The following is an 8,624-nucleotide window of genomic DNA, read 5'->3' as shown; positions in this document are numbered from 1 at the left end:
ACTTTACAGATTTGCAATGAGGACAAAGTGAATAAACGAGCAAAGCCTAAATATAGTAAGAACTATAAACTATTTATTAAATAATAAATTAGGATAGAATAATGTGTCGACCCATAGGAGAATGTGCTTAGGTATTTTCCTTTAATGATGAATGACACAGAACTCCCATGTTCTCTGCATCGGCCCTTTCTTTCACCTCCATCTTTATTCCAAGAGAGAAGGGGTGGGGGAATGAATAATATACTAGATTCCTCTTGAACTTCTAGAATTACTGCATCAATTATCTCTGCAAATCTGAGACCTCTTTGCCTGCTATTAATTCTGAGAATCCCTATTGTGGATCACCTGGTGTAAATGAAACAGGTTCTGTACAATACAAGGTCATTCTCTAGGGACTTTCTCTCTTTAGGCAATAAATGGGTTTTGCCAGAGTGGGAGACCTAGTATTTCTTCCAGTAATTTTGAGTACTTGTATTTTCTCTTTATATGATTTGATTTAATGTTCTAGACCTTCGTCTATTTTTTGGAGGGGAATACTTTTGTTTTTTTAAAAAAACAGTCTCTTATTTATCCATTATACAATTTTTCTGCGCTTTGTGTTTGTGTTTCTGCTTGTATTTGTCTTAATTTCTTTCTCTTGCTTTCTATAGGATTTTGCTCTTGTTCTTTTTCTATGTTGAGTTCAAGGCATAATCTAATTTCTTTTTCCTTATTTTTGATTTAATAACAAAGCAATTTACGATGTTGCCTGTGAACATAGCTTGTATTGTCCATCCATTGGAATTGACATATAGAGTTCTTCATGTTTAATAATCTATCACTGTGACATTGATTTATTCATTAACCTAAGAGTTATTATTTAGAACAATAAAGGTTTCTGTTTGTTTTACTACTAGTTTTCATCTTTTAATATCCATGTAGTCATTTGTTTTCATTTAAAGTATTGTTTTTATTTTATTGAACTGTTGTCAGAGACAATATCTTGTGCATATCTGATTAGAAGAATTTATTGAGGTTTCCTTAGTGATTGAATGTATGATATACTTTTGTAAATATTCTGCAAATTCTTCGATAAAATGTTTATTTTTCTTGGAAGCATTTGTAACATTTCCCTCCCCAACATGACTCAAATCCAATTTATTACTAAACTCTGTCAAATCTACAAAAAATTTATTTGGCATCCACCTCACTGTCCCCAACTCCACTGCCTCCACCTCCCTCCAAGTAGCCACCATCTCTCAGTTCACCAGAATTGTCCCTGCTCTCCTGCTTGATTCTGCTAGCTCCTTTCCAATCCAGTTTCCACCTGTCAACCATCAACTTAGAGAAGTTAATTAGTGTGCATCCCTCCCCTAACATGGGAATGCTCTTCATTGGCCTCTTCTGATCTCAGGACAGAATCAAGACCTGAACACAGTGCAGAGTTGGTCTTTTCCTCTTGTTTACTGTGATCTAGACACAGAAGCACTTGCCTTCTTTTGATCCTTGCAAAGACATGCTTTTTCCTGCTTTGGTCTTATGGCACATGGTATTCCTCCAGCAGAGATCAAGGAAGGCTGTCCTAAGGTATACCATAATAGTATATTGATTATTTTAAATTAAATACTTAAGAAACTGCCAGTGCAAGAAGAACACTCTGATCTCTCTGTCCCCCTAAAGGCAGGAGGAGATGCCTTCCATGTGACAGTGCCTCCCTGTACTTGAAGACATTACTGATGGCGACAGCTAAACAGCTTAGAGCTGAAGGGTCTGTATAAATAAAGCTTATTGTCTCTTTTCTAATTTGCTACCCAAGCCCAAACATTGTTTAGATTTCTTTAGATTTCTCTGTAATAAATACCTAAAACTTGCTTACATTTCCTTCTGATGAGCATTAATGTTATTCCTTTGTCCAGGCAACTTTTTTACAATTTATTGTTTGTCTAAAAAGTATAAAAAGATGCCTGGCTTGATCATTTCTTTGAGCTTTATTTTAATGGTGTGAGCATCATATTTTGATTCTCCCATGCATACACTTTTCTCTTGTTAATCTAGTTTTGTGTCAATTTTATTTTTTTATTAGTAGTCTAGCTATAAAGGGTATGTGAAAGGATTTGATCCCTCCCTGACACTTCATGTATCTGTTGTGGAAACTACTGCTGTAGCCTTCAATTAACTTCCCCAATTTTGTCTTGTCACCCATCCAGTCAGTTTCCCACACAATGACCAAAATAATCTTTTAAAATCCTCCATTCAAAACACATTAATTGTGTCCCCTGCACTTGGGTTAGAAACCATAATCTACAGCAGAATTTTTTCAATCTTGCACTATTGACATTTTGGTCTGGATAATTCTTTGTTATGGGGGACAGACCTGTGTATTGTAAGAAATTTAATGGCATCCCTGGCCTCTACCCACTAAATTCCAGTAGCATCCTTGGTCTCCCTTCTCCACTCTGCCTAATGGTGACAACAAGAATATCTCTAGATTTGCATAATGTTTCCAGGGTGAAGGGATGCGGGAGTGGGTACAATCATTCCTGGTTAAGAACAACTGATCTATACCACCAATTAAAAATGAATAATGTAGCCCTTCCCCTCTGGAGCTTCTGATTTCTTTCTTTGTGGAATGCCTTTTAATTGCCTTTCTCATCTTTTTTAAATCTGTCCAAACTCTGCTTGAGGTCTATCACATGCCATCTTCTCTATGGAGCCTGTCTGGGATTTCCCAACTGCCAAAACTCTCTCCCAACTAAATAAATTGTTCCCTCCCCTACTCTTCCTTAGATTTCTGTTTATACTTCAACTATATCATGTATTATTTTGTATTTATTAAAATTAATTGATTATATATATTTTTTTCTTCCTCATTTGAGCAAAATAGCATAATATCTGGAACATTTAGAGCATAATAAATTTTAATGAATTCAATCATGTAACCATGTTCCTATAAAAAAGTTGCATCCCTTGGGCCAATCTTGCCAATCTCTCTGCACTTGTGCTGTACTCCCTTTTGAACCAGCACTTAAATATTGAGTCCTCAGGCCACAGTTTTCAACTGCGGGGATCCCAAGTCTTGGCTGTGGGCCCCTGGGACAGTGGCTGTCCGGAGCCAATCTGCCTCTAGTCCTCTAACAAGGAGCTCTTGTCCTCCACGTAGTCCAGGGCCTTCACCTTCACTGCCTGCACGTCCTTCTTGGTGCCGTGCTGCTTCTCATAGTCGAGGTAGCGCTTGAAGAAGAATTTCATTCACTTGGGGGCCAGGATCAGGTGAATGACCTGCTCAAAGATGTCCTGGACTTCTTCTGGCTGCCATGCTTAATGGTCATGTCAATGTAGATAGGCCAGACATCTGTGCGCTTTAGGTAGGTGCTCAGTGTGTTCTTGAAGAAGGCTTTGGCCTGCTCCACATCCCCCAGCTGGAACTACCGCTGGGCAAACTTGGAGATCACATCCATATGTTCTTTTTTTAGTCAGGCACTCAACGGCATACTGCATCGCACGGTGGCTGGCCCCCGCCTGGCCCCTCCGCAGGAGAAAAGCGCCATATTTTATCCAGACAGCTTTCTCCTGCTGGAAACGCTTCAGCATTTAGTTGTAGAGCTCTCCAGCTTCCTGGAATTTCTCTAACTTGGTGTATATGTTATCCAGCTGGAGAAAGATCTTGAGAGGCTCATTGTACTGCACGGTCCTTTTGAAGACCTTGATCAGGGACTCCTGAGAGCTGTACATGTTTTCTAGGTTCAGCAGGGCCACCCACATGTTCAGCTTCTTTTGCTCCTCTCTGAAGGAGATGGTCTTGAAAGCCCTCAAGACCCGGGCCTTCTCAATCTCTGTGGCCTGCAGGTGGAAGGCCATGTATTGCAGCCACAGGATAGAGCTGTCTGGGGAACTCAGCACAAATTGATCAAAATCATCTGCTGACTCTGGCTGTCACCCAGGATCCATCAGTGCCTCCTCAATACGGGACAGCTCTTTCTCTGCCTTCTGCTTCTCCAACTCCCTTTCCTTCTTGCTTTTCTTCATGACTTGCTATGGCTTCTAGTCCTCCTCACTGTCTGAGCTCTCTACTTGAGGTGGCAAGGCCGGAGTCAGAGAGTCTAGCCCCATGTCCCAAATGAAGCCAGAAGATAGCTGCAGCCAGGGCAGTTCTGCTGGTCTGGTCTGCTTTTCCATGGGTAGCACACTCGTCTCTTCGATCTCCTCCCTTCTCCATAATACACCTCAACACCACTGTCGTCCTCCTCTGCCGGAGCAGCTTTCTTTCGCTTCCTGTTTATTCCTTCCTGCTTGCTGCCAGACGCCTGGCGCGGCTGCTTGCTCTGCGTCTTCGCTTGTGGTTTCTGGGGCTCTTTCTTCTCTTTGCTGGGCATCTGCTCCTCCTCCTGCCCCTTCTGCTCCCTCTTTCTTTCTTTTTCTGGTTCTTCTTCTTTTCCTTCTCTTCTTCCTCTCTGTGGTCTCTCTCCTCTGCCTCTATTTGCCTGTCGCCTTGCTTTAGAAGTGGCTGTCCTCAGGAGGCAGGAAACACGTCCGGCTTCCCTGTGTCACCAGAGAGGAACGACAGCTCTGCCAGGTTCTTCCGGTGGTTCACACTTAGGGCCTTGGCTTCCCTTCAGGGAGGTATCGGCTATAAAGGGATTTATTGGACGGGCTGGGGCAACGGCACAAATGCAAAGGTGAATCCAGGGGCAAACTGGGGTGGGGAGAGTCTTTAAAACCTGGCCCCCAACAGAACTGGGTGAGCAGACCTCAAGACAACATGAGTAACTGGGGAGGAGTCACTTTCGTTAAACAGACAGGAACAGGGTGGATGGGGGGCCCATCCCTGTCAAACAGAAGGACAACAGGGAGACCACGGGCTAGGAAGAACCTTCTCCGCCATCCATTCGACGCAAAATGGAAATTGATGATGTACCTCAGCTTGGGGTGACCCGAGCAACTACAGCAACACAGCGGTAAACATGTGGGACAGAAACAACGCAGGCCTCCAGAGCAGCGCCGCAGCAGCCACCACTGCCGCCACCGCCGCCGGCATGAGCAGCAGCACAAATGCCATAGAGACGCTGCCGCCGCCGCACCCGGCCAGCACCACGCTGAACCGATTGCCACTGCTTGGTTCAGTTTCATCAAGTTGGGGAGAACTGCCTAACGTTCATTCAAAGGCTGAAAACTCTTGGGGAGAACCATCCTCTCCTTCTACCCTGGTTGATAATGGCACAGCAGCATGGGGCAAGCCACTCAGCAGCGGCAGCAGTTGGAGAGACCCGCCCGCGGAGCCGGCCCTGACATTTAGGAGAGCCGGCGCGCCAGCCACCGCCCAGCCCTGTGCAAACCAGCTTCAAAATCTATGCAAGAAGGCTGGGGTAGTGGTGGGGATGGCATGAGCCTTGGTGCCAGTCAGTGGGAAGACGAAGAAGGGGCATGTGGAACAGTGCTACTTCCCAGGACAGCACCTCCTCCTTTAGCTCCTGGGGGAACACCCCCACCCCCCCCAAAGGACTCCAAAAGGGCATGTAAACATCTGGCAAGCAGGATGAAACCTGGATCATAAACCGGCTCATCAGACAACTCATGGACATGGGCTTCCCAAGAGAACCAGCTGAAGAGGCCTTGAAGAGAAATAATATGAATCTTGATCAGGCCATGAGTGCTCTGCTGGAAAAGAAGGTGGACACGGACAAGCGTGGGCTGGGAGTGACCGACTACAATGGGATGCTCACCAAACCCCTTGGCTGCCGCCCACCAATCTCCAAAGAGTCTTCTGTGGACCGCCCTACCTTTCTCTACAAGGACGGCGGCCTCGTGGAAGAGCCCACGACTTCACCATTTTTGCCTTCGCTTAGCCTGAAGCCCACTCTCTCAAGCAGTGCACTCCCTAACCAGGCCCTGGGTTGGATTGCCTCAGGACTGGGCATGCAAAATTTGAATTCTTCTGGACAGATACAGAGCGGCAGTCTGGGCGTGTTCGGCAGCAGTGGAGCAGCACAAGCCAGGAGCATGCCACCTTCACAGCCACCCATGCCACCGCTGAACCCCTCCCAGCCCGGCCTCCAGGCGCAAGTGCCTCAGTTTCTATCCCCTCAGGTTCAAGCACAGCTTTTGCAGTTTGCAGCAAAAAACATTGGTCTCAACCCTGCACTATTAACCTCGCCAATTAACCCTTAGCGTATGACGATGTTGAACCAGCTCTATCAGCAGCAGCTGGCGTACCAACGTTTACAGATCCAGCAGCAGATGCTCCAGGCCCCACAGAATGTGTCCAGACCCCTGAGACAGGAAGAGCAGCAAGTTGCACGCACAATCACTAACCTGCAGCAGCAGATCCAGCAGCAGCAGTGCCCGCTAACCCAGGCCCTGCTTGTGATGCACCCCCCCCCCCCCCGCCCCGCCTCCGTCGTCCCCGCCGCACCTGCCTCTGCACCCCTCTGCAGGCAAATTGGCCCTGGACAGCTTCCGCTCCCCCGCACCCTCAGGTCCCCGGCCTGCTCAACCTGCAGACCAAAGAGCGGCAGTCTTAAATGAACACCTTTGCTCCTTACCCTCTTGCTGGACTGAACCTGAACGTGAATGTCAGCAGCATGGACATGACTGGCGGCTTGTCGGTGAAGGACTCGTCTCAGTCACAGTCGCGCCTCGCTCAGTGAACACACCCCAACCCGATGGACAGCGTACCCGGTGCTGCTTCCCCTCTCAACCAGAATCCCGGCAAGCACGGTGCTATCCCTGGAGGTCTGAGCATTGGGCCTCCAGCTAAGTCCTCCATTGATGACTCCTACGGCCGGTATGATTTAATCCAAAACAGTGAGTCACCAGCCAGTCCTCCAGTAGCTGTCTCCAATAGGTGGTCACGTGAAGACTCGTATAGCTCATTAACACTGCTGAGAGGACCTTGGTCTCCCTTAGAGTCTGGTGAAAATGAGAAAGGAAATAAGAAATTCACAGCCTGGCTCCAGCTTGAACCTAGATACATGAGATCCAATGAAATGTAGAAGTGAAAGATCAACCCAATGCATATCCCAGCCCCTTGATGATTTGTTACTGTTGCATTTGTAAACTAGCATCTTGGAGTCTGGAGCCAGAATATTATATTTGTTAAATTATTGCACACAAATAAATGGGTATCAGAAAGCACTCCGTTATTCTGATACACTATCTGCACACATTTAGCTTCCCTTTATCAAATTTGAGAAGAAATATTATTAGTTACCAGTGGATAGAGTTAACCATATATTTATTGTCAGTGTTATTCTCAATATCTGCATGACTAACTGAGGAGATAAAAAAAATAGGTTGTAGTTTTTCATATGTGGAAAAGACTAAATGAGAGGAATTATTTTTGGAATTGATGAAATGATGTTTGTTAATTATTTGGGGAAATAAAATAGGATTACAGATGAAGATAACTACAAACTTTATCTGATATTGGCCTATTAAATTATTGTCAGGAAATTTATTTCAAACAGGAATTTTATACCTTTCTCCATTCACATAAACTTAAAAGTTAACATTAGGCAGTAAAAAGTTTAATTACATACACATGCATGTATGCACACACACATGCATGTTTACACACATACACACAATAAATATCTTATTTAGACTACCAAAATTATGGATTTATAGATCATTGAAAAAGAACATACAGAGAAATAAAATGATTTTTCCAAGGTCACATAGTGTCTTCACTGACCCCCTACCCTTTCTACTCCTTTTTCCACTGGGCTTCTGTTCATCCCTTTAGACTTGTGATGACTGAAAAAGACTGGGTAAACAAAAGAGAAAAAAGATAGCCCAAGAGGTCTTGGGATAATACTAACCCTGCCAAGCCCTCAAGTCGGTTATATTAGGATCTTCCAGTTAAAATGACCCCTAAAGTAGAACAAGGCTCAGCAGTGTCTATGAGCAGTGTCTAGGGGGTGGGAGTAGGTGCAGTTAGTCCAGAACTGAGAATTAAGAGTGGTGCTAGACATGGAAGTTGTCTGAAGTCCGTGCCCTATCATCATCATTTTGGATAATCACATTTTAGAACAAGTCTTCTGCTTTCTCAAGGATGGAGCTTCTGCTCAACATGAGTCATATTCTTGTGTCCTGGTTTCCATCATCTCCTGTCCCTACCTTCTCTCTCAGTATCCAGTCTTGGTACGTTTCATGAACCCTACTTCACCTAATCTCCTTTCTTCACACATAGCATTGGATAGCATAACAGAAGTCCCAACAGATAATTCTTCTGTCACAATATATTTTTTGTCTATTCTATGACTTTTCTATTTGACTCTGTAATCTCTCCATATTTATCTACCTTATATATTATTTGTGTTCCCACTGAGCCCTCTCTTAAGAATATAGATGTTAATTGAGGATTGGGCTAATCTAGATAGCAGGAATTATAATTGTGTAAGAAAATATTTATCAAAAATTCCTCAAGGATAGGCAATCCATTAATTTCTGTAAGGCTGTGGCTCTCAGAAATGTACACGAGGCTTCTCTGGAAAGCTTTTAAAAACGACAGATTCCTGGTGCCCACCCAGGTTCTCTCAGTTGGACTTTGGGGAGTGAAAGCCCATTGGATTTTGAAAGATGCTGGGAACTAATTTAGATCATCTGAATTTTACTCCAAAATCAAACCAATTTGTTGGAAAACGAAT

The 8,624-nt window shown here is 44.5% G+C and overlaps 2 pseudogenes; one reads left to right on the top strand and one right to left on the bottom strand.

The window, feature by feature from the left end:
- Positions 1 to 3,102: 3,102 nt before the first annotated feature.
- Positions 3,103 to 4,352, bottom strand: LOC150006335 (protein RRP5 homolog pseudogene; annotated as a pseudogene).
- A 249-nt stretch (positions 4,353 to 4,601) lies between these two features.
- On the top strand, positions 4,602 to 6,968 carry LOC150006334 (trinucleotide repeat-containing gene 6C protein pseudogene; annotated as a pseudogene).
- Positions 6,969 to 8,624: the final 1,656 nt, after the last annotated feature.

Source organism: Furipterus horrens, unplaced genomic scaffold, assembly GCF_987537825.1.
Source record: "Furipterus horrens unplaced genomic scaffold, mFurHor1.1.pri manual_scaffold_6, whole genome shotgun sequence".
NCBI classification, from domain to species: Eukaryota; Metazoa; Chordata; class Mammalia; order Chiroptera; family Furipteridae; genus Furipterus; species Furipterus horrens.
Note: the sequence above shows the minus strand (reverse complement) of the source record. Positions and strands in the feature narration are given on the sequence as shown.